Source organism: Emydura macquarii, unplaced genomic scaffold (assembly GCF_026122565.2).
Source record: "Emydura macquarii macquarii isolate MOO-44397 ecotype Brisbane River unplaced genomic scaffold, CSIRO-AGI_Emac_v2 contig_1876, whole genome shotgun sequence".
Lineage (NCBI taxonomy): Eukaryota > Metazoa > Chordata > Testudines > Chelidae > Emydura > Emydura macquarii.
Genome location: NW_027132013.1, coordinates 2,294,549 through 2,321,690, shown reverse-complemented (window position 1 = coordinate 2,321,690; position 27,142 = coordinate 2,294,549).

Below are 27,142 nucleotides of genomic sequence, written 5' to 3'. Positions count from 1 at the left end.
ATAAAAAATTAAATGGACTGTTGCATTGGGTCATATTCTGGATTCAGGCTATCTATATGCCCTCCAAAACTGTAACTGTATGCAACTGCACTACAGGGTGTCACGATTACTTTCTGATCCTGGCTTCCTCCAAAACCAGAATCTGGCTCATCTTTAAATGTGGTGTACATATAATTTTGTATTAAACACTTGGGTCAGATTGCACAATCATAGAAGGATAGAAACAATGAGAGAAGGGAATGGTACAAAGAGCCGTGGTTTTGGAGGAAGCCAGGATCAGAAAGTGGTAATGACACCCTGCAATGCAGTTGCATACAGTTAGTGTTTTGGGGGGCATATAGATAACCTGAAGCCAGAATATGGTCAGTGCAACAGTCCATTTAATTTTTATATCAGAAATAAGATTCAAAATAACTTGACCATTTTCTAAGTTCAGGCTGGGGGTCATAGGAGCTGAATTCCCATGTTTATCTAGTATATAGGTCTATATACTAGTAAACTGTTAATAGATTTGACCTCAGAAGCCCACTTATGAGGGGCTGTGGGTGGCTTCAGGTCTTGAGCAGCCCCATGTGTGATGTGCCATTAGTGATTTTGTTACATACCAATAGATACTATTCAGTAAAGAATGGGCTGAGATCATCAAGGCATTTCTACTCCAGCCAAATTTGAACCATTTCCCTAGAGATGACAAGCTAATGGTTTGTCCACAAAGCCACAGCTTTCCCTATTTCTCTTTGAAATGAATAGAGCTGGAATGGAGTCATATGCTGCATTGTGATAACATAATGCTCTTATAAAGCTATTCATTATACAAGCTGCTTTGGTAGACAAATTAGACATGCAGAATTTTCAGATTTTGCCTTATTCAAATTTTAATTAACTTTGTGTAATAAGCTGTAAGCACATTAATATCAGCAAAATACTTTGTACTGTGTCTGTAATATTCAGATGAAAAAGCTTCTAGCATTGTTTTTATACAAAGACCAGTGGAGCCTTAAATAGTATTTTCTAGTAACTGGGAGCGTGCATGTAGGAGAGAAATTATATTTTCCCAGCAGATCTCGATCTGTAATATAGCAATGAAAGGTGTTTTCTTTAAAAATAAATGATATTACATGAATATTTTTAAGACTATATTTTAAAAATTGATGGATTAATTTGCATTCACCAGCTTGGACAGATGGTGTGATCCATAATAAAATACTCAGCAGCATACTAAAAAGGATTGTTTCGGCACCAACCATTTAAAAGCACATTTCATCCAAATACCCAGGGAAACTTTTCAAAATAGAAAGGTTTGCTCTAATATGCTTTAACCTTGAGATATTATTTGAAACTCTTCAATTATCAGCAGAACAATTTCTTTGCTGTGGAGGAAGTATTGTCTCCTGATTTGAGTAGAGGTAGGGAGACATGAATCCTGGTTTCTGTTCCTGGATGTGATATTAATTCACTGTGTGACCTTAGCTGCTTAATTTTTATGTGCTTCTTTTTTCCCCATCTGTATATTCGGTATAATGACATCTACTTAATTCATGTTTTGTGAAGTGTTGTGATATATTTGGATTAAAAGATAAGTGCAAAGTACTATAATAATTGTTGTTGCTGTATCCACCACTTCAGGCATCTAATTTGCCATGCTCCATCTTTTTTTCCGTCATCCAGGAATCTTGCAACAATTTCTTTCTCTGCAGTAATTCTAGGTTTTAGGTTGTAGTCTTGGCTGTCTCATCTCTGTCCTGTACATATTGCACAGACGCCAGGAAAAGACTGATCACCACGTGACTTCTGGAGAAACTTCTTCCCAGAGTGGATAAATAACATATGAGATTTACTTAATCAAAAAGTAATATTGGAAGCTTGCAGTTTCTAGTGGAGTTGTGTGTTCATTGCATCTCATTGATTGGTTTTTTTCCTTCAGATTTAGTTTACAAGTAATGGATATTTTATTAACTGCCAACCCAGCAAATTTACACTGGGCTCCAAAAGTAAAGCTGGGTTCTTTCATCTTGCACCATAACCAGTAACTGGAGTGTTTCAGGCCAAATTAGGTTCTCAGTTCCACCTTTGAAACCCCATCATCTTTAGATTGTCTCATCGGCGCTCATGCAAACCTCCAAAAGGAAAATGTGGTTACAGTAGGCTCCGTGAGGGGATAATTAATAGACCTTTCACCAGCACAAAATTAACTTTAGAAAGCCCCATCTACAATAGCAGCTCTTGCTCAATGTAATTGACTTTCACTTAGTATCCAAAAGAGCATGTACCTGCTAGATGTATTGCTAAGTGGAAAGTGCCTTTAACATATCTCTCTAGAAAGATGGATATTGCTAAGGCATAAATCGGCTCTGGCAAAACATCACTGTTGCCCAAAAATGTAATTTTGTATCATCCATTCTTCCTGAGGATCAGCAATCAGTTTAGTCTCACAATATTAATAAACAGAGAATTAGAACCCATTGTTCAGCTCTGCTGTTCTCTTCAACTATGCACTTATGCTATTAAACAGGGTATGATATGACTATAATTATTTATCTCACATGTATCTTGGACAGTGTAATGTCTGTGTTCAGAGGGTGGATTGTGGATGAACTGTCAACCCCAACTGGAATAACCCCAAAGTACATATTTTGAATTAAAAGAAAGAATGATTAGATTGCTGCTATTTAATTTCTGGTTTTTTAGAGACTTTTGATCTTTATAAGAGGATTTTTTATGTTCTGTAGCCATCAAAGATGGAATGCTCTGAGCTAGCCTGCCTGTGCATATATCCTGGACATCTTGCTCCAGAAGGTTCACCTACTGAGCCTACTTCTGTTTTTGTCAGAACCCAGGAAATGCTAGTTACAGGTTGGTATCAGGAACATTTCACAGCACCCAGTAAGGAATGAGAAACTGCCTATGTCCAGGAATAAGTGCAACACAATATTATTATAACCTTTATTAACATATATGTATATCTTGGCTGAATAAAGACTAAGGGGGATGCAACTATTGGAAGGATAGAAATATTAAGGCACAGAACATTTATGGTAGGCGTATGTAATGTAATACAAATAAATATAGGAAAATTTAGGCCAGTAATTAATATCCTGACACGGTCTATTAGAGTGGAATCATCTCTCAAGAAGTTAAACCATGTCAAACAAGAGGACAAAGTATTTGGGATTATACTAGAACAATGATGCCATGTAGAAAGAGGAGCATTGCCTATTGATTTTAAGCAGTGGGGTCCGAAGTTTTTATCCTGGTTAAAACACTGATTCAATCTGCAGCCTTGGGCATGGTTAGCATATGATTCTGTGAGGTACTGAGTAGCCTCAACTCATGAAAATCAAGTAGGAGGTGAAGGTTCTCAGCACTTTACAGAACTGGGTCCTAAGCCTCTGTGGGGTCTGACTTTCTCTATTTCTAAGGTGGAGATTCCTCACCGGGTATTGATGAATGTTAGTAAAGTGCTTTGGAGATTGAAAGCATTATGGCAATGCTAGATGTTGTTAGTCTATTCACACACAGGTGTGAATTTGCTGGTTCCATTTACAGTATTTGGAAAAGGTAAAGTGTCACTTGGGTGCACCTCCTCCTGGTTGCTCTGGGGATTAACTCGAGGCCAACTCCCTCACCTGCAGTCTGCACACTGTCCCTCTCTCTGATTCCGCCTATGGCCTCTCAGCTTCCAGAACTGCAGAGTTTGCAACTCAGAACTCCGGCCATGTCACCATCTGTGGTTTTCCCTCGCCCCCCCCTTCCTGGTGTGGATATGCCAGTCTAGCCACCTCCCCAATCTCAGTTGAGACCTGTAGATAGTACTGTAAGATCAGCAATAATAAAAACAATGGGAATTGAAGATACTCCGTAGGTCCCAAAGTTGTCCTTAATTTTTTTTGCAGTGGGTTACTAGTGGCATGTACACATAACAGCCATATGAACAAAAGAATGACCATTCTGGGTCAGACCAATGGTCCAACTAGCCCAGTATCCTGTCTTCTGAGAGTGGATAGAGCCAGATGCTTCAGAGGGAATGAACAGAACTGGGCAATTGATTGAGTGATTCATCCCCTGTAGTCCAGTCCCAGCATCTGGCAGTCAGAGGTTTAGGGGTAAACAGAACATGGGGTTGTGTCCTTAACCATCCTAGGCTTTGGACCTAATATCCATGAATTTATCTAATTCTTTTTGAACCCAGTTATACTTTTAACCTTCACAACATCCCCTGGCAATGAGTTCCAGAGGTTGACTTTCTTGTTTGTTTTAAACTACTGCCTATTATTTCATTGGGTGACCCCTGGTTCATGTTATGTGATGTGGTAAATAACATTTCCCTATTCTTGATTCTTGATTTTTATAGACCTTGATCATATCCCTCTTAGTCATACGTTTTCTAAGATGAACAGTTCCAGTCTTTTTAATTTCTCCTAATACGAAAGCTATTCCATACCCCTCATCATTTTTGTTGCCCTTCTGTGTACTTTTTCCAATTCTAATATATCCTTTTGAAATGGGGTGACAAGAGTACAGGTAGTATTCAATGTGTGGGCATACTGTGGACTTACATAGTGGCATTATAATATCTTCTGTCTTGTTACCTATCCCTCTCCTAATGGTTCCTAACATTCTGTTAGCTTTTTTGACTGCTGCTGCACATTGAGTAGATTTCTCAGAGAACTATCCATGATGACTCCAAGATTTCTTTGAGGGTAATAGCTAATTTAGACCCTATCATTTTGTGTGTATAGTTGGGATTATGTTTGCCAATGTGTATTACTTTGCATTTATCAAATGGAAAATAGTTTTCCATTTAGTATTTAAGGTTCTATCATTCAGAAACCATCTTTTGATCTTTGCAGCAGTTTTGATAATTTTAGACTGCTAATGTGATGTTTCTTGGGGTTTCAACCATTGAAATTTTAACTCATAATGTATAGATTATAGAATATTTATCTGTTGGTTCATCAGAATTCAGTAACATACATTTGATAAGTGGATAACGTCTTTTTTGTGACGAATAGCTATTAATAGTAATCTAACAGAATCCAATTAAGTGGGTAATGTTGAAATTGGGGTTGGCAATACTTTTTCAAACCTCTTTGTCTTTCTAATAACCTCTCCGCTGCTATTGTAATTAAGTGGAGTAAAAGATTTTAGCCATCTCCTACTTCAGTTTGCTACAACAGGCAACGGGAGAGAGTAGTCTCTTTGAAAACAAAAAGACAATTTTTCTGCAAAGACCTTAACACAAAAAATCAAGATGGAAGGTAACAGACTGTATCAGCCTTCAGCAGCTGAACTGGCTTTGAGTTTCTAGCTGGTAAATGGTTGACACATCTGGGAAAAGTGCTGGACTGCTGGGAAGCAGATATGGTTAACCACTTGCACTTAGCCTTCCAGGGCTTGTCTATACTGGATGATTATATTGAGTGCAATGCCTCTGAAGACAGTGGCAAAACTCCCAAAGACTTTAGTGAAGCCAGGATTTCACCCATTATACCTAAACACGAGCTAGAGGCATTATATTAACTAACATGATCAATGACACAATGTTTATCATTGTGTTGAGTACCATACTGTTTCTAGGTCATGTTAAAAAACCATAAAGTTTTTTTTATTGTCTTCAGTGGAGTCAGGATTTCTCTCTGTGTAAACTGGGACTATTGTGTTTAATGTGATGTTTAACCATGTCTAGATAACCTGCATTTTTCTCCCTCAGGGAATAGGCTAGGCTGTCTGGCTGCTCAGGATAATCCAAACTCCAGTCCAAACAGGTGAAACTTAATTATTATTTTGCCCCAGAAGCTGATGACCCAAACTTAAAAATCCTGTTTGCATTAACTGAACAGCATGTCTAACCTGAGGCCAAAAATGAAACTGGCCTCCTGCCTCACTTTGCTTGTGAACACCATGGACCACCATGAGAAAGAAATAGATTTAATTTTTCTACTTCTTTGTTAAATTTCTCCTCTGGCTCCACTCAGCCAGATGTGCTTCATAAATGTTTGTGGATGTAATGTCTGTGCTCTCCTTAATGTGCAGTATGGGGTGCAGCTAGCACTTGATGCTCTTTGAGGTGAAAGATAAGTTTCAATTTTAATGCTGAAAATCAGTCAATGCATTCAGGATTTTTAACTTCAGATCAGTAGCTTGTGTTTAAGGGAGTAACATGCAACACAGCATTTAACTTTAAAAAAAAAAAAAAAAAAAAAAATCCTGGTTGTCTACTAGATCAATAAAAGCGACTATATATTTTTCTTTGATTTCCAAATTGAGATCCAGATTTTCTTTAGACAAATCTTCTTAATATACATTTTCTTTTCTTTCTTTAGCAAGCTCTGACTGAACTCTCTTGCAAGTATGCTCATTAATACTGAATATGTAGTTTTGCTAAGTGATGACTAAAGGGGGAGAGAGAGAATATGATAACAGCTTGGGTGAAAATTTTTGGCCACAATTTTTTTCCAGGAAAAAAAATGAAGATGTGTTGACAACAAAACATTTCATTAAATTTGTTTCGGTTGTTCCAATTTGTTTATGTTGAAACAAGTTATTTAGTTTTTCATTTTTTTAAAATAGTTTAATAAAATTTTAAGTAAATTTTTCGTTTCAGATCAAGCAAAATATTTTGTTTGACCATTACAACAATTTTTTTCTATTTGTTTTGCTGAAAATTAAAAATCTGTTTTTAGTCAACCTGAAACAAATTTTTAAATATATATTTTTTTAATTGCCAGTGAATTGAAAAAAACACAGCTTATTCACACAGCCCTACCTACAAATATTTGAAAGGCATAAGATCAAAGAAAAAAGGATCAGTTTCAGGTGGTTCCAGGGGGTATAAGTAATGGGATGAAATAAATTTAAAGCTGAATATCTAGAAGAACATGCAGACAGAACAATTTATTAGACACTCAAGTCTAATTGAGTCAATCTCCCACCAGAAGAGGTGGGAGAGACACTTAGCATATTTACAACTACTCTTGAGAAAGCACCAGCAAAAGACCAAAGACCTCATGTCTCTACTGCCTGTTCTTGCTATGATTCCGTAATTGTGTATATCTTGGCATTAGGAAATAGTTTATATTTATTATTAATGGGCTTTGTGATCGGACTGAAATTAGTTTTGCACATGGTGCAGATGTTAACCACTGTACTTTATTCCTGTGTATAAGTGATCAAAAGTATGGCAAAACATATCCCACTTTACACTAAAGGAGAAAGAAGTTGGTGAGAGAGACCTCAATCAACAGAAGTTGGTCCAATAAAAGATATTACCCCATCTACCTTGTCTCTTTAATATCCTGGGACCAACATGGCTACAACAACACTGCATGCAATAAAGGAGTAAACACTGTGAATAATTTTTGTATTTAAACACTGCATTTACTTCACTGGTATTTCCCTTTCTCACACTGTTTATCTGAATTGATTTAAAATCATACATTTGATTTTATTCTCTATATTTTAAGATATATTGTATAAAGAAAAAGAGACCCATTGAGTTGGGTTATAGGCTCGAGTGATGCTCCTGAGTTGTGCATTAGGTAACTGACAGCTGGGAACAGTATTTTTTATTTTGTAAATGCTTATTTTATTACTGTGATTACAGATCTAAAATGTGGGTATGTTCAAGGTTTTTCACATGAACTGGCAAACATGATGAGTTTGAGTGTAAGGATAGGAGTATGTTCTGCAAGTTACTTTTCCCTGGAGGTTAAATTCTGCTTGCTTTATTCATACAAGGAGTCCGATTGGCTTCAGTGTCTTGGGGTTATGTGGTTAGAGTGAGGCGGTAGCCTCAACAACAACAAAAAAAAGACTGGAGTGGGGCGTGTAAAAAAAGGCACATCCTGAAAGAAACCAATGTTATCCTCCAAACCACAAAGGTGTTAGTAGGGCTTTGTAAAGCACTAGCTAGTGCATGTGTAACACTGCCCTCTACTGAATGAAATTTGGAACTTTCAACTATATGACACACTCTCCAATTACAGCAGCAGTTTTTCTTAGCTCTTAAGAACCTGTATGTTTGAAGCAGAAGGATTTGAGCAGGTTTCAGCCATGATTTCCTAAATGGTGCTGAACATTTGTCCTTAGCTAAACTATGTTCAGCACTGATTCAGCTGCACCCATTGACACAATTTGTCAGCAAAGGGTAATTTTTCTATTGTGGACAAGGGTTCAGTGGTTTTTAACCCTTTATAATATGTTCAGGAACCAACTCTGGCAGTGACCTAAAGTAGAGAACACTATGGCTGAAAAGTGACTAGTGATTATGCTCTGCACTCCTCACCCTCTCTAATCAGGCCCTTCCAAAGTATCTCAGGTTGGGCATCAAATCTTTGGTTCCCTTTGGGAAAAAAATGTCTACAGTGTTGTTGTGTATTCTAAGTCAGTGCCAGAGACCCATATCTATTATTGGCAAAGAGCTTGTCCTTACTTTAACTATACCAAGCCCTCATTAGCCATGTGGCAATATGAAGTCTGAAACTAGCATAAGCTACTGAAAACACCATATCCAGTCAACACTTTCTAGAAATTACGGGGTGTAGTATTCTGGGACTTGATTAAACATATAATCATTTGACTCCTATTTTAAGTCTGCCCAAATGACGTTCAATAGACTTGCTGCAAAACATAGTATTAGTATCTGATATTTAGATTGACTGGGAAGATTAGGTGGGTATGAAAGAGAGCTTATTATTTAGGATGTTTAATGTGTTGATTTGTAAAAAGAAAAACAAAACCAATGTACCTAAGAATGTAATACAATTTTCCTTTTGTTGATTCAATATTCAAGTATTCTGAGTCACATGTAGCTGTTACTCCTTTTGTTTATGTCAAATGCAGTAAAAATAAAATCAAACACTACTGAACTGTGTTCTTACCTCATGTATTATTAAATGAACTGGGTTAAATGAATAACATTCTCCATCCTGAGCCATATCAGCACACTGGTTTGATGGTAATAGTCTGATAATCTTAATATGCCCCAAATGACTTGGCAGATGAAAAGGCGTTTTCTGTACAAAAGGTTGGCTTGTCTTGGCTATTTTAATCCTTTAAAACTCTCCAAGTAGGAATGTTTCAAAACTTTCAATTACAGCATGAAGAGAAACTATAATTGAAGACCTGGAAAGGTCCTTTATGAAGAGGAGCCACAAACATTTAAACGTGATTTTTTTCTCTCCCCACCCCTTTTTCTTCCTGAAGATTCTGCTCATAGTGTTTTTATCTCCTAACAGAGCCCCACCTACTCAGTTCAATGGTAAAGGAAAGGAGGAATTAGAGGTCTGCAGTCTGGCCTGCCTTTCCCACCTGACCTTTTCCAGTGTCTCAGCTGCACAGTACTAGCCCTGCTGAAGCTGAATGGACAGGCAATTTCTTCTAAGTCCCTAAGGATGCTTTTAGTCTAGCTGCTTAAAGCTGTGATAGCCCCATCCTCCACTTTCTCAAGGCCATGATTAGAGATGGTTTGAAAAGAGGAGGAACATTTCATGGAGGGAAGGGATGAAAATGCCTCCATTTTTTGTTTTTTAAATTTGAAATATGTGGAATTTTGAAATGTTTCAGGCAGCTCTGTAGTTAGTTTAAAAAAAAGGGGAGGAGGGTTTCCACTGAAATTTCCAATTTAGTTTTAACTTTTTTGAAATTTCAAAATACATAGTTCAATTAATTTTAAATTTAGAAAAATGTTGACCAGCTCTAACTGTGGTGCTCCTAGCACTGACAAGCTGGAGGCATATCATGCTCAAAGTTGTTCTTGAGTCCATGTCTTCAGCACAGAAGCAACAGACTAGTAATTAGCACTGTATATGAGGTGCTCCTCTTGCAAGCAGTGTTACCCCTAACTCTTGTTAAATGTTACTTTGTGTTCTGGGTGGGGTGGAAAGTCTCGAATGCTGGCTGATTACCTATCTGATTGATTGTGTTTGTGCAGAGCTGTGAAGTACAATGTGATGTTCTTCAAGTTATTGTCCTTACAGATTTCACTCTTGCTGCGCATATACCCCATGTGATACAAGAGTGGAATCTCTGTGGATAACATCTCAGAACCAGTTATAGTAAACTAATGTTTCTTTATCATGTTGGGCTTTCCTCAGCACCCTAACCAGTCCGTTATCTGATTGCCTTTGTTGCATTCTTCATCTTCCCACGTCATAAATCTGTTGACAGATAGTGCGGGATGTGCAGTTTTCAATAGCAGGGTCTTGTAGGCAGCCATCTCTCCTTTGATTAAGGCAGTGCTTTTCGGATCCTCCTGACCTGGAGCAGTGTATGAGCCAAGTGGCAGCAATAGAAAATTTTCTTACCTGTCAGTTCCTTTCTGTTCATTATCAATCTGAACCTGCTCCCATTGTAGTCTTGATGTGTCTAGTTCTTTTGTGGATTTTAATGGGGAACAGATGGTGTTTGGGTTTTGTAACATTTTTTACATGGCACACTGGACTCTTAAAATTTCCACAGAAATAGGTTGTAGCCAGTTTTGTGTGTGCACACGCGCAGATGTAGTTTTGGTTATGTTTGAGTAATAAAACCATATTGACATTTTTGTCTTTTCTTTCCTGGAAAGATCGGGCCATAAAATTCTAACACAATCTACAAGAAAATATTTGGTTCCAGCCTGTGCATGGTGGCTTTGCGCCAATTCAGCTTATCCAGTGAAACATGTCCCACTTCACTGACCAGGGTTTGTTCCATGTAGGCCAATTGTCTTTTGATTAAGAGAGTGTAGATGGCTATGCAATCAGGAGACACTCTCTTAATGTCATAGTAGGCAATATTTGACTATTACCATAGAGGAAGTTAACCCATCAGAATACAGTGTGTCTTCTCTTGCCCTGTACTCATGGAGGCCTGCAACATTTCTGTGAGACAGCAGGAGACAGCTTTAGGTTGTGTATATAATCATCACTTAAGGCCAGATCGAGGCTGGGTCTTATATGGTATACTGGAGTTAATGAGTACAAGGAGCTTTCTCCTTTCACCCCTTGCACATGCATGCAACAAAAGGATGTGGACATTTGCAGGCCTTGAGCTCTGGGAAGTGCAGGAGTGGCCCGTTTATGACCTTTTAGGGGAATAGAGACTGCTGGGCTATGCCTCTAGCTGTCATTTCACTAGTTCACATAAGGACTTGAATGCATAGGAGAGAATAAAATGTACTGAAGAGAAGTGTAGCCTTGCAGTCTTACACACAATGTGGTACACTGAGAAGGATCATGGCTCCCCATTGCCTCCAGGGACTCCCCTCCAAGTGATTGTATCCCCCCTCCCTCCCATTAACTACGTCGATTATATTTTTTAGCTAAATCCATCTTGCAAAACATGATAGTTGGATAAGATGCAATTTTGCTTTAATTATAATTAAATTACTCAATGAATTAACTGGAAGATCTCCAGAGATTGGAAACTTATGACACATGAGAATATTCTTTCTTTTAACAAGCTGCTTCAAGCTTCAAGGTAATATTAGCATTTTTTCAATTGTAGCTTCAGGGGATTAAATAATAAGGGAGTATATACCTAAAACTGTGTGTGAGCGTGCGTGCGTGCGTGCGTGCGCAAGTCTTCAAATCCATTAGATACTAGAAAAAACAAATGAATGGGTGAATCAATGGCACTTTCACGATGCAGATGTAAATTGGGGTATTTTAATGTGAAATGGCTAAATTGCTTGGGGTTTTTTAATTCCAGATTTTAAAAAGGATCTTCATGTTTCTGAAGAATAATAATATTCAGACTTGCAAACATTGCAGTTTAAAGACATTTGGCAAAAAATTTGCTTTAACTTTATAAGCTTTATCAAGCTTAGGCCAATGACTTGAAGGTAAGTGAATGTTTTGTTTTGGTACATGTCTTTCTGTTCACTTTTCAAGGTGGTCATTGTTTTAGCAGCAAGTAGTTAAGATTAAAAGATGTGCTATGTGATTAAAATGTGTTTCATAAAAAGGAAAGCTGTGAACTCTGTGTAACAGTGCATATTATGCAGATGTAGCAATGTATGTACAGTCCATGTGCAGCAGTCCTGGCACTAAAGATACATTATGTTCCATTTATTTAATGACATTACCCACATGCTTAAAATTTGCCATGTGCTTAAGTGCTTTGCTTGATCATGTCATGATGCTCAGCACTTTGCAAAACTAAGCTGTTAGCAACTTTTTTCATATTTACAGCTGAACTTCTGATTCCTTTCTATGCTGACCATGACCTGTTTTACGCAAGTAAAGTCTGCTTGTCTTTTGTTCACTTGACTACTGAGAAATGTTATGCACCTGCTATGTTAGTCCAGACATAGCACACCTGTTGCTCATAGGTATAATGTTCCAGATACATCTTCACATGCCATTCATTTCAGTGGGATGTCAGCTGTTGACTTCACATTCACTGTGAGGGAGAACTGACAATAAATTATTTTAAACTACTACTGCTTCATCTGCCATTTTGTATTTCTACAGTATTTTTCATCCAACACTGAGTGGGGCTCCGTTAATTTATTCTCAGCATGACCCCATAAAGTAGGTAAGAATCACTTATGGGTGTAATAATACTTTGTTTTGTCTTTTTTAATTTTAATGATACAATAGCATTTCACAAACATTAGTTATGCCTCACAATACTCCCATGAGGTTGACAGGTATTACTGCACTCATTTACAGATGGACAAACTAAGGCAACAAAGAGGTTATATGATTTATCCAAAATAATAAAGTGAGTCAGTAACAACCTGGAGGCCAGGATACCTGGGTTTTATGCCCGGTCATGTGTTCTAAACATTAGTCGTCATTTTCCAACCTACATATCAGCAGGTGACACCAAACATTTTTGTTTGTGTGACACATGGTTGCATATAGGTATGTGGAAATAACTTTGGCATATTTTCCATCTTATGTTAATATTATCTGAAATGTAAGGCACAGCAGCCTTCACAAATACAGTAAATTAAGTTTAAAATAATCAGGCCATCCACCCTTACAGTCACAGAAACTAGTTCAATCATCTTACATGTAATACCTGCTACAAAGCTGGACTATGTTGACAGAATAGTTTTATTAGCTATTGTCCACAAGATGAATAGCATAAATTACAAACATACATGTTATGCAGACAATATCAATATGGTGCTAATATTCTTGTGGTCATGTGCCACTGTGACATTTATAAGAAATCTTTACAAAAATCACCTAAGAGGCATATTTTGTCTTATTTCAATAATCACTGCACAATGATTATTTTATACAAGGGAAAATATATCCCAGTAGCTATTGGGATGTATGTTGTAAAGATGCAAGATTTTTTTTGTTTGAGGTTCACATATTTTTAGAACTCCTTTTCATTTTTTGTTTCTCACCATGAGTCAGACTCTGGTTCTGTAGTGAATGGAACAGATCTGGCCTCTGGTATTGAACCTGGGGCCCTGTTGCAAAGACTTTGCAGACCACATAATTAATACAGATGTTACATATGATAAGACCTAACCCCTGTTCTTCTGGCAGTCACAGACTACTGCTCACAAACTGCTGTGTTACCGAGATTACTCTTTGTTTGCAGCCCACCAGCAAGTTTGCAATCAAAGTGCAAGTGTTCGCATCCAAGCCATTTGAATTAATTTTGCAGACCTCCATGAGACACTGCATCAGATGCTTTACTAGATTCAGATATATTACATCAGCTTCACTCCCTTCATCAACTGACTTTTTGTAATTGTATCAAAGGAAAAGCAGTCAAGTTGGCTTGATTTGTTCCTTGTGCTACAGTAATCAGGGGCTTTCTTCTGCAAGAACGTTAAGTGAACTGAGGCTGTCAATCTGGCTTCTACCTCATGCAGTTATTCAACAGTTGGGGTTGGCTAGACAGAGCCTTTTTGGCTGGGATCCACCTTTCTCTCCTGTGTAGAGTCAGTTGAAGCTGCAAATTTATTTAAATGATTATCTGAAGTCCGACAAAGCTCTGTTTGATTCATCCCTGCCAGATATTTGTTCCCTGTAGAAATGGTTTTTTGATTTCTCCCTCCCTCGCCTCTTTTTGACTGTTAATCTGGTTTCAAGGTGGAATAACCACCTTCCTTCAAAGCTACTTCACACAATGTGGGTGCTAGAGTTCTGCTGCAATGTTCCATCTATGCCCTTGGTTGCTATTTTAAAATTCCTTATTGTTTCAAGACTCCCTGGCTAATCAGTAGCTTTTTTTTGTTGGTATGGTAATCCTCCTTGAAGAGCAAATTCCCTCAATAGTGAGTTATAATTAGCATTATGATATTATCCACAATAGCCAACTTCCCCTGACTTCTTGATCTTGGCAGAGGAGACAGTTTAGATGTGTAAGTATTTCCTCCCCTCTGTCCCTGTCCTCCCTCTCCATCCCCAGAGAAACACATGATGATGAGATCCAGAGGAAGAAATTACTTGTACTCTATCTATAGAGTTTCTGCCTCCCAAGTATCAAGTTCTGGATTGTGGTCTGTTAGAAATAGGACACCACCACAGATTTTGAATCTGGAACAGAATGTTTCCAACATATTGGGTGGGGTCGGGGGGGGGGGGCGTGGTGCGGCGTGGCGCGTGTCCTACTCTACTCTACTCTACTCTATTCTCCTCTCCAATGTTTCATGAATGCAATGAGAGGAGAATGTCTGAAAGCCAGAAGCACTTGCATTTTTAAAAAAAAACCTGGGGTTGAAGTGGGAAAAGTCTGTCTATAAAGAAGGATTTGATTGTGGCCTTGTGAGTTACTGCAACATTGAGGAAATGTGGGGAAGTATTACACCGGATACAGTCATTCTGCCTGTACAGAATACATCAGCTATCAAGGCGGCTGGAGGAGCATGCTTACGATGGCTCCTACATTGCCTTCTGGAGGTGCAGCATGTGTCCCATCTTCCCTGCCCCCTCCAAATCTTCCAGCCGGTACAGACTGGAGGGTGGTGGTACCATGGCTTTGCCTTGCCATGTGCCCTTCCGGTTGTCTGGCATAGCTGGCAGCCCTAATGCTCTTCTGATGTTTATGCTCAGAAAGACACTCAGCGGGTGCTTGTCTCTGCCCCTCCCAGCTTTTTTTAGCACCTGCGCAAGGCCAGACACAATCTGTTCTTAATTGCATTTTTATTAATTAAACCCTGAATTACTTGTTTAACTTAAGTCTCCAAAGAGTTGAATTTTAGCCTGGTTCAGGCTTACTTGTTGCAGGGGTGAGGGCTTCTATTTATGCTATGGGCATGTTGAGAGAATCCCACTCCAACCTTCTGCTAGTTGCATTTGTAGGTAATCAGCCACGTTTCTTTAAAAGAATATATGCTGAATATCATTTCTTTAAAACCCCTCTCTGTTTTAAGAGGCTTTATAAAGATCGTTCTGTGAATAATATGCTTAGTTTTTTATATACATTGCTGTGCAGTGGAGCAGTCTTTATTTGGCAGGCCATTACAGTGGTTTTCTGTGTATTCTCCCTCAGTAATTGCCTTCAGTTGAGGTTTACAATCAAGAGAATTCTCCCCAGGTCTAGGAAACACTTGTTCTAGGACGCATGCTAATAAATCTTACATTATTTTTATCTGACAATAGTAGGTATATGAAAGTACTTCCCAAAACATACATTTGTATCTTGCAAATATTTATAGTTTAAAAAAATTGAATGTAATACCAAGGCTGTGAGAACCAGTGCTGGACTGACACTGTACCTATCCCAGACTACAATCCCCTCAGATGTTAGGTATGTACTTGGGCAGCTATCCCCTCCTGCTGCTCACAGTGCCATGGCTACCCTCTACTTGTCACACACTAGCTCTGATTGAGCTAGCACACGTATGTCTCCTCAAGATGGGAATTACACCCCCTCATCCCAAAAGGTAGACATACCCTCAGAGACTAAGTCCTCTATTTTTCCAAAGAGTAAGTACAGTAGGGACAGTGGCAGCACAAGTTTCTCTATACAACCATACTGCTGTGCCTCACCCATGACCTGGTGAGAACTCCTCAAAGGGGTAGAAAATAAGTTCTCCATAGTTATTTAGTCCTTGCCCACTACAATGAGGCTCCAGGCAAGGATGCCAAGAAGTGTCAAATATGAAGTTGACAAATTATACCTGTCCGGTAACAATTGGACTGAACATTGATTCACATCACATAGTTCACTGAAGGGCTTTTTGGTAGTATTGACCCTTGGTCACTGGCCAGAATTGAATGTTTAGCTAAGTAAAAGGCTTTTTATCTCAATTCAGCTGTCCTTTGAGCCACCTCATTTTACACTGTTAGCAACCACCAAATCCAACTCACCTTTTGCAAATGATCTATTGACATCATTAGGGCACCTCGTATCAGTAAAACCAATCACTAGGGCACTGATAAGGGTTGTCTCTGAACTATGATCTGTGGTAATAGCCACTGTAAATCCAGAATTGTTTCACTGAAGTTACTAACTACTCTGCATCTACTCTGTTGCTATTGTGGAGTCACACAATAGCTGTTTCGTACTTCTGTTCCTTTCCACCTCAACTCTGCTGTGAGTTGTGAGGAAATCTTTTCTTCTCTAAAGATAAGCCTTTAGATTTCTGGTAAACAGCACCGTTGCTTAATATTTCACAAAAATGTAGGAAATGATTTTTTTTGTAATAGGAGTAACATACATATTCTTAGCATGTGAGTGAATTGGGGAGGGATCTCTTTTTAGTAATGTATTTTATGGTGGTAAATTGATATAAGAATTTCATAATTTGTATCTGCCTTTTTGGGATCTGTATTTAAAAAAAACAAACAAACAAAAAAAACCCAACCTTACTATTCTTAGCTGTCTACACGTGTATCAGACAACAAATTCTGTCACTGGTTATACTTAACTAGACAAAGTTTCTTCCAGAGCCCACTGACGTCTTTCCATTGGCTTCAATGGGTTTTGGGTCTGGCCCCGAGGAAATAAACCCTCTCACAAAATAGTTATTGTCATACAGCTGAAGTGTAGAGGTAGGCTGCAAAATGCACATATGGGATAACAGATTATTTCCAAGGACCACTAGGAACACTTCACTAGCTAATATATCTCTACTGTGCCACAATGATTAGCTTACATAGCACAGAGTCACTCACAATCAGCACTGAAGAACACTCCAATTGTAAGTTGTGTAACATCACCTAATTTCTCCACCCATCAGCTTCTGACTTTCCTGAAAGTAGCCTTGTTACTAAGGTAAACCTTTGATCTAATGTCTAGACAATTACAGCCATATTTTATGACTTAGAAAAGGTCAGATAGCCCCTGTAACCTTTGATATTAAGGGAAACAAATCACAAGGCACTAGAAAATGTTACCACCTCAGGCTTTGTAAGGTGTAACTGCAGTGGGTCGTTTTGGGGGGCCGACAGTCTTTCACAGAGATGTTAATATGATAGAGACTTTTTTATCAATGGAAACCATAAGCAGAGATTAGGTAAAAGCAAGGGGCTTGAAGTACTGCCTAAAGCATGAGCATTGTTGATTTTACAATAATACAGCCTTCACCATCAGTACTTACAGTATTTACCTATAAAAGGTTTGCAGGCATCTTGAGTATAAAGCTCTACCCTAGGAACCCCTGCAGCACCAAATCTTAGCCTAGTGGTTTGGACTAATAGATCTTTGGTGGTGGTTGTAATGTCAGCACTTATTATGGGGGAGGGATATTTATAAGCAGTAAAGGGTTTTACCCCAACAGTCCTTCAGTCTGCATCTTGTCACCAAGCAAACCACACATTTCCTCCTCTTTAGATTCCTGCTTCCACTGTAGCTCAAGCCATCTAGTAAACTAACTTGCATTGCCACATTTGGGAATCAATGGTTCATTCACCATATTTCACCTGTGTCTGAAGGAATGCTTTCCCCCTCAGGATTAAATGAATTATGCTGATCAGGCACCAAGCCTGACTTCTTTGACTCATCACATCCATCATAGTAGTCTGGAAAAAGGCAATTAATGCAACCCCAAATTCCTGTGCAGAGACCTCTAAAGTCAGGCATTACATCACTAGTCAAAGGTCGAGCTAGTTGGACATTCTTGATGAAAATAAAATCTGAATAATTTTTTGCAGCAATATTTGTGATTCTCCTGCCCCAATTGTCTGACCATCTTTCACCATGAAGTTAGCTTAGTCAGATCACTCTTCCCCCAAATAGTTGCAGTCATCTTTGCTGGTGATCATCTGTCCTAAATAAAAGTACAATCAATATTACAGTCAAAGACAAATCCATGAAGTGGGGGAGGTAACTAGCAACACCAAAAAACTTCTAATCTCATAGTTGCCCCAAAAGCCATTCAGTGGATCAGTCTCTGACAGCAAGGTGGTTTTGAGGACCTAGTTTTCAAACATGGCCTGCAGTGGTGCATGTGTTCTTGAGCAGTGTCTCCTGCTCCTGCTGGTGCAAACCATTTGGTTGAACAAATGGGATTTGTGTGCCCAAGCTCATTTACAGAAGCATTTCCACACACACAACTTTAAGAATGTACAGATGAAAGCCAAGCTGAGTCCCCTTTTGAAAACTGGACCCTGAGTTCTCACACATTGTCCTAGCACATCCTGAGTTAAAGCTCTCCCTTCTCTTGCTCCCATAGATTCCCTATGCACCTAAATCCTTTGTGGGTCTTCCCAAAAGCAGCAGTATTGTTAAATCCAAACATTCAGAAAGCATGAGCCAGGCCCCTGAAATCATTAAACTAGCTTAAAAAATAATGAGATTTTATTTTTGAAATGTTGGGTTTTTTTTTTTAATTTGTCTTCTGCATTTTGAACTTTTAAGGTGCATTCTGGTCACTTTTTCATAGTTTTTTTTCCCACAAAAATGAGGACTACAAACTTACGCCTTCCCATCCTTTTTTAAAAAGATACTCCATGAATTCACAGGACTCTAGAGGCTGGGATCTTATGAAACCACCAGATACTGAAAGACTCATGATAAAATCATGAGAGTTGACAGTGCTGCAGTTTGCTTCTGTCCTTCTGATAGGAAAAAAACCCATTCATAGGATTTTCCCTGGGCCTCCTTGCTCATCTCCCACTCACATTTCCTCCACCCTTAATTATAAATCTATTATCAGAACAAGTCCCCTACCTCAAAATGTGAGCGCATGTGCACACTCTTGTGCTTCCACACACACACATTTATACACATATGTGCAATCATGTAGTCCATTCTGATGATTTTTAAAAGGCTTTACCTTCAAATCACTGTAAAGTGAAGGAAACTAAAACCCATGACACGGGGCTGCCTTTTCATATATGGCTGGATTTTCAAAGTACAGTTTAGTATCATTTATCTTTGCTTGTCTGGAAAAGGTCTCTTTTAAATCCTATTAGATCACCTAGTTCAGCTGCTGCCAGTACTGGGTTGTTTTTTTACAATATGCTCCTTCAGTGCTTTGTCCACTTATTCTAGTTTTAAATGTCTAGAGCAATGCGGCCCTCATAAAAGCTACCTTGAAATAACACACCTTTGAGTGTTTGTCCTAATTATTCACAATAAAACATATGCCAGATTTCTCTTGATCAATGTGCCAGACAAGCACAGACTGTTTATTATTTGCATGTAGATAATATCAGAGGACTAGCAGGCTGCGTGACGGGTGATCTGTTACTTGTCCAAAAATGTTACTGTTCCTTTGTTTGTTTGTTTCTGTGCCTAGCTACCCTATGAAGCATAATTAATCCAACTTGAATTCTTTGTTTTGCCTTAACTTAATATTCCAAAAGTCAGGCAGCAAACAGTAGCTTTTCATCTGGCAATTGAAGTAGACCCAGGGAAACAGCTTCAGTTTGGAACAAAATACAGTATATATATAAATATGCTGGCATGGCAGAAAGAAGAGGGGAATGTTTCTGTTCAGAAAATGCCATCCTTCTTATATGGACCACATTGGATTAATTGACTATACAATTGGCCCAGCTTTATCTGAAGTCTTGAATAGGAACACTCCACATACTAGCACAGATGCTGAGCTGCAAAATAGTCAGCCTGTTTTTTTTCTCTCAGCAAATGTGACACATAAGTAACCATTACAATCCCCCAGCAAGTACGATGACACGTTGCTTGTCATAAATCCCAAGCAATGATTTCAGGTGGTGTGTTTGTGGGTGTTGTAAATTCATAAAGTTTGCTCTGTCTTCAATTTCTCTTTGATGGGTCTCACTCCTTTTTTCTCTCTCATGCTTCTCTTTCCCTAGTAGGTTGCTCAGGCAAGGCCAGAGCACTTCTGTCTGATACGCTGATGCTTATTCAATGAGGTACAAGATCTTTTACCTTACAGAGACTTTCACACACACTATCTCTCTCATTAGTCAAGTACATACAGTAGAGGAGTAAGAGAAGTCATTAATTTGGCTTGCTGCCCAGGGCTGGTGTCCAAAGATTGGCATCATTAGGGGAACACATGGAACAGGAACATATTTTCCCCATAGCCTTGAGGAATAGTGCCAACAGAGCAGCAGCAGTGTGGCTGGCAGACGCTAGTTTACCAGTTGAGGGCAGCTGCAGAGGCTGGAGTAGTTGGGGAAATTGGAGTCTGGGCATCACCATCTAAGTATACCATATGCTGATTTTCAAGTATAAGGGACTGAATGTGGAGCAGGATCTATTTTAATCCTTTTTCATACATACATATTTGTATTAGTTGCAAGAGAGAAAAAACAATCCGAGTAGGTAAGCCAAATTTTCCTTTTAGGTGACGCTATTGCAACCCCATAGAACTCAAATTGAACCAGTGTAACTGAGCGCGATTTCTTCCTATGCATGAAACATTGATTGAGGAAGTGTTTGAAGGTGGGTAGAGCACAGGACTTGGTAGCAGGAAATCTGTGTTCTAGTCCTTCCTCTGCTACTAATTTACTCCTGACTTTTGGGCATGTCAGTCAGGATTTGATTCTGCTTGACCCTGTGCAGGTGAGCGGACTCAGTACCATTTAGAGATTGCAAAGACTAGTCCCTTGTTCTAGCACTGGAACTCATGTTGGTTACCCAGTGGGGGAGGGGCTGTGTACGCTGCATCCTTTCAAGTGCACTCTCTCAAGTGCAAGTCTTGGCTTTAAGGACAGATTGTGGCCTTAATATCTCTCTGTCTCTGCAGCAGGAGGATAGGGACAGGTGTGTGGAGAGATTGATGTTTGTAAGGCACATTGTGATCCTTATATGAATGATACATTAGAAAGGCTGGCAGTATGTATAAATAATCATTTATATTAATTAGCTCCCACTAAGAACTCAAAGGGAAATAAAACCCTTCATATTCTGTGGGGTTTTTCTCACCTCCCTTAACCTCCTTTTCCCTCTGATCCAAAAGTGTCAGTCATTTAAATCATGGAAATAGCATTCTAAATACCAAAATTTAAAATTCATATAGGGGGAATAACCCTGGTCTGATGACTGAAGGGTCACTGGATGTCATGCAGCTAAAATTGCCCTCATCTCTTTGTAATGATCCCTATAAAGAAAAAAGAGAGAAATATTTGCTCCTTGAAAATCATATAGTATTCCAAAGTAATGCTTCACAACACCTGTGCTTAAAAAAGGGGTGCTATAGAATTAACCATTATTGTTGCTCATTATTGCTATTTTTATTTTTAAGGGCTGCCCGAGGGGAGAGGGTTGCTCACTGCCCATAAATAATGGTTGTATAAATGAAATAGGCCTGGGTCCTCCAGCAATCCAAAGGTTTTCTAGCCTAAGGTTATTAATAAAATATTCCATAATAAAATGGGAACTTTTTAGCTTGTGATAGAGAGATTTTCAGTTAAGCTTAAAAGGTAAAGGTGGATCTTCTAAGGGTTAAAAGGTGAAGCTGCTAAACAAATATTTTTTGGAACCATCTATGAAGACAGACAATATAAAGGAACACAAAGGATCTGTGTGAATTATTAACAAACTGGGAAAATTCCTTGTAATGAAAACAAGGAGAAGTAAGGTTAATGCTTTTCTTAGCTGTTAACGTATTTCTGCACCTTCATTACATTTGTGCTTTCATCTTCCATTGTTGGTTTAAAAACTGTGCGGTTTGTGAGTGTGTGTGTGTGGTACTTAAATTGTGTGATATTTGGTACTGAGAGGTGAAAATTAACCTGAAAGGGAATGCAAGTGTGTTTACAATAGATTATTTTTTCCATAATGTAAAGTGTAGAATTTAATTAATAAAATTACTGGTCAATGCTTTGAAATGACACGATCAAAGTTTTAGAGAGCTTAAAAAAAACTTGTTTTGAGAACAATCCTATCTGCAAATATGCATCTTAGGGGCAGTCCTTTTAATATTTACTAAAACTTGATTATTAATATTTAGTACTGTAAATATACATATTTTTTAAAAACATAGAACCCAGAATAATGTGTGCTTTGACAAACTAGCTTTGCCCTCATGCAAGCCAGACCAGTGAGGGGTTGTGTCGTTGTCTGCCCCGCAATCTTGGGTGCCTCACAATGTTTTGCTGTTGTAGCTTCCAATCAGGGCTGCTCACAGACAGCATGGAGGTTGCACACTAAGGGTCTGTGTATAGCTGCAGCCCTGGTTTAGCAGCTTCAACCCTACCAACTTGTCAGCAACACACCCATCACAGTATAGCTTCCACCAGCTTTGGTTATTACTTGCCATGTGATTACAAAACACTCCCAGTCCTGAATTTTCCTGAAAACATATGTTCCACACGGTCCAGCCCTCTCCTAGACAGTTCAAATATTAAAGGTCCATTGCCCCTATAAAGGTTCAATATTCAACAATTTGTTGCTTGAAAATTGAGTTACCAAACAGTTCATTTTAAACACAGCACTGGATTAATTTAGATTAAAAATAAAACAAGTTTATTTAACTGCAAAGAGAGAGGTTTTGAGTAAGCAGAAGTATGAGGTATTAGAGGCAGAAATGATTACAAGAATATGAAGATAAAACACTTCCTGGTAGCTAAAATATAACAAGCTAGACTTGTTTCAAGGTAAAATCCTTACCATAGGTTCCCAGCAATATGACTGACCAAATTCTCAGGTCAGGAACTCCCCACAAAGTCAAAGGGCTGTTTCCTTTATCATCTTAGGTGAGGGAAAGAGAGTTTGGGGTGTTTTTGCTCCTCTCTTTTATAGTCCAATCATCCTTTCAAATGTATTTTCCCCAGGGTTATCCTAGATAAAGCTCATTCCAATTGTGAGGACAGAGACATGGAGTCTCATGGTGAAAGAGGTTCCATGTTGTTGTTTGCTAAAATGCAGATCAATCTGTTCCTGCCCCACTTCATTGCCAAAGAATGGCCACTTGACTGGTGGTTGCCCATCAGATACTTAGCTAGAGGCGTCAGCTCGTCTTTTGTGTTTGAGACACTGGTTTACCCCCTTCCAGTCTTGTCTGGTAAACATATTTTAGACATAATTTTGGCTTACGTTCATAACTCTTAATACACATTTCATACATACATTACACAAGAATATTGATGATCAGTGTGGTGTTAGTTTTTAAGTGATACCTCTCATATTTTGCATAAAAATTATTACTATAGTGTGTAGAGGGTGAATATGGGGTACTTTCGGTAACACCCCTTTCTCTGTTATGGACTGATCCTGTGTCATTGAATCAGTGGGAAAACTTGCTTTGAAATCGGTGCTATTCAATCAGGCATGTACTGCAAAGTCTTTCTCTCCTAGCACATTCTGCTCACTATTGGTCTTACAGTAAGGTTGTGTATCTTTTCTTCTTTTCTAATTTTCAGTCTTGGTATTGCACTTTGCTGTATGCTAATATTGCACTGCAGGGATGTTTCAATCATTATAACACATTGGGATAATTTTTAGGAACTGTTAATTAAGAAATGCTTTTGGACGGTGACTTTTTTCTTGATTTTTATTATATTTTTAATAAACTTTTGAAAGTCCAGGTGAGCAATTTGTAGCTTCACATTGAGGATAGAGCAGGAGCAATTGTTAACACTAGAGCTTACTATAGCTGTTTAGTCAAAAGCTTTACTGAACAAGTTGCACTTTATATCCTGTTTGGAAAGTAATTATTTTTGGAAAAAGTTTCTCTTGATTACAAGTTGTTGGGCACCCCACCGTGCCCAAACAAAAATCCTCACCGGTGATATTTAATCTTTGATACCTTAGAGCCCTTGTGAAGATTTAAGGAATAACACTAGCATTGTACTGTTTTTAAAAGGCAGTAATCCAGGTCCCTCAAGATAAACAATAATGCCAGATTATTGTCAAGGAAAAGCCAGGCATTGCTACTGTTATCTTCATTATACCACAGGTTTTTAAAATTAAAATTTTTAAATTGTTATTTAACTCATGTACTGTTGGCTGGAGATGATAAAGCTCAGTGAGGACAAGAATAATAGCAGAGTAAGGTGTTCCTAAGTAAGGGAGTTAAGGTGGATAAGGTACTAATATGAGAAAATGTAGCAGAATCTAGTCCCAAGTGTGGAGTAAATTAAGTTGTATGGGGTGGCCTCTTAATGAAGAGAAGATCTCTGTTTTTTATCTGATCTAGCATTGAGTCTAGAGCCAGGAATGTCAAGGCTGAGTCCATATTCAGTGTTGAACTGAAGAATGTTGTGGGACTGAGATAGCATGGAATACATTAAGATTTAGTGGAATGTCCAACATAGGATTCAGTTATGAAGTGGGGTGTTTCTGATTCAGAAAATCTAGAATTTCCCAAAAGACTTTAGGGAAGGGAATGAAGTGAGCTGTGAAACGATGTCGTCATGTGTCACTGAGTAGGACACTTTGGAAATTTGAAAAGACAGGCCTGGATAAGATATTTGAAAAGACAGGCCTACTTTTGATGCCACAATTTTTGGTTTCTGACTTGGAGATCCCTTAAAGAAGTCTGATTTCTTTTTGGAAGGTGGTTACTTAGCACTTATGACATCTTGTTTGGGGTACCCAGAATTGTGAGCCACTATTACTCTTCTGCCTTACCAATAATGAGAACTATGCTGCTGCTAAGCAGTGTGTCTGACACACAAACCTGTCTGCCTTCCTGGCAAGCTCTACAGGAGTATGCCAGTCCAAACCTTGCCTTGCAGGTAGCAACCTGTGAACCCCAAATTCTTGAGTTCCCTTGAGATGTCTCTCTGCAGTGTCCAGTCCACTCTCACTGGATACTCACTGAAGTTTGCTGCCTCCAAAGAGATACAGCACACATTAGCCTGGTAGGCTGGCTGAAGACCCACACTTTACTTCAAGATAGCAGCACTGAGACGGTTTTGTAATAAAACAAGAATATTACCAAAGAAGATATGTTTAAGTGATTTCCACTAAGCGTGAAAGACATGAAAGGTTACAAACAGAGCATGTTTTCCATTGCTTAAAAATTAACTTCAGCAAGTTGCAATCTTTGTCTAAGAAGTTTTGTCACCTATAGACAGTTCCTGGAGAATTCAACTCCCTTGGATGAAGGACTCACCTTTCCAGATTTCAAGAGCTCTGGCCTCTTGTGCCCTTTAGCCAATAGATGCCAAAATTGCTTTCTGTTTCTGCTTATATTCCCCAAAGTCCATCGTCTCTGTTTCAAGAGCTGGGAAGGTTTCCTGGAGGTACAGTCTCCATCCCCTATAATGAGGGGTTAAGTAGTAATCTCTCCCACTTGCTAGTTTGAGGGTTTTGTTTACTGCATATGTAAATATACTTCCACTGTTTCTGGCCTCAACTTGCTCAATTTATACCGGAGACCCAGGCAAGCAGGCAAAACAGCATTCCTTTTTCTAGTATGGGCTGGGCTTATGCACTGCTGGCTAAAGACCTTTTAAGAACATATTTCCAGCACACATCTATAAAGCTCTATGCACCTCCTTTACATATGATGCAATAATGTTAATGACCAGAATGTTACCAGTTTACATACGATACCTTGCATGACGCTTCTTAGATCTAGACTGACAACAGTGTGTTGGGGCAATGAGTGCATCAGGCCTGATGTGAGTTATGATATGGTGTGCTCTCTGCCACTTGGCATTGAGGGGCTCCATGGGTCACAGCACTTTCTGAAGATTATGCTCCTGTAAGGTATCTAAATAATGGCATCCAAAATCTTGGCCACAAAATACTGATCAATAAAGTTCTTCCCAGGTATAACACCACTGAAATTAATGGAGGAATTTCACCTGGGAGCAATTTTTGCCAAAGTGTCTTATTTTTTGTGTATTCTCTTCCACTAAATTAAAGGTGTGATGAGCTTTCTGGGAAGGAAATGCATGGGGCCAGAAAATGGTTCCTAAGGCTTTTGGATGAAGTCCTGAATTCTACCCTGTATTCCTTAAGGAAGCAGTGTGAACACTCAGTTTCTGCTAACCTTGTTTTCTGAATTTCATTAAGCCATTATTGTAAGTAGTCAGATGATATAATATGCCTTTGGAGATGAGGCAAAGGATAATAAATAGAATAGATTTTTAAAAAAGTAAATGGGAAATAACTTTTCACATAGCAGATTAAATTGTATTACCCTATAAATGGTTAGGGCTTTTGTGTGTGTGTGTGTGTGTGTGTGTGTGTGTGTGGGGCGGGGAAGAGATATAGCTCTCTGGATATTGCCAGCACATGCAGACATAATTTAAATTGAATTTACAAAGTTGAATTCCTTGGGCCTACTTTGTTTTGCACTTACTCTGGTGTAAATAAGGAATAATGCCATTGAAATTAGGGGGTTGCTTTGGTATAAAATCACTATAAGAGAGAGGAGAATCCCTTGTTTCCATGAGTGAATGATCATTTAGTTGTTTGTTTTTAAATTAAATCTTTATCGCTATGTGCCAAATAAGTGAATGGACAGTCTTTGTACCCTATCACTGTTTTGGATAACAGAGCAAAGTCAACTATATATACACGTATATGGTTTTTAAAAAACAATGTGTTGAAAATACTTTTCATGCTATGATCTCATTGCAAAAGTCCATTCTCTTGCTGTCAATAATCTCTTGTTTCCTCTGTGCCAAATGGCACTGTCATGCATGTCAGAAGGCAGCTAAGGCAAGTTAAATCCTCTGCACTGCTTCTGAATGTGTATCTCTGCAATCATTTCAAGTTTAGCAGTTTGCACTATTTACTGGCTTTGCCTTTTTTAGAGACCTTTATTTATTTTTCCCTAAGGTCTTGCAGAAAAGGTAAGATTCTGTGCAGGTGCCACGAACAGAGTCATGCTGAGAGCAGATGGCCCTTTTTT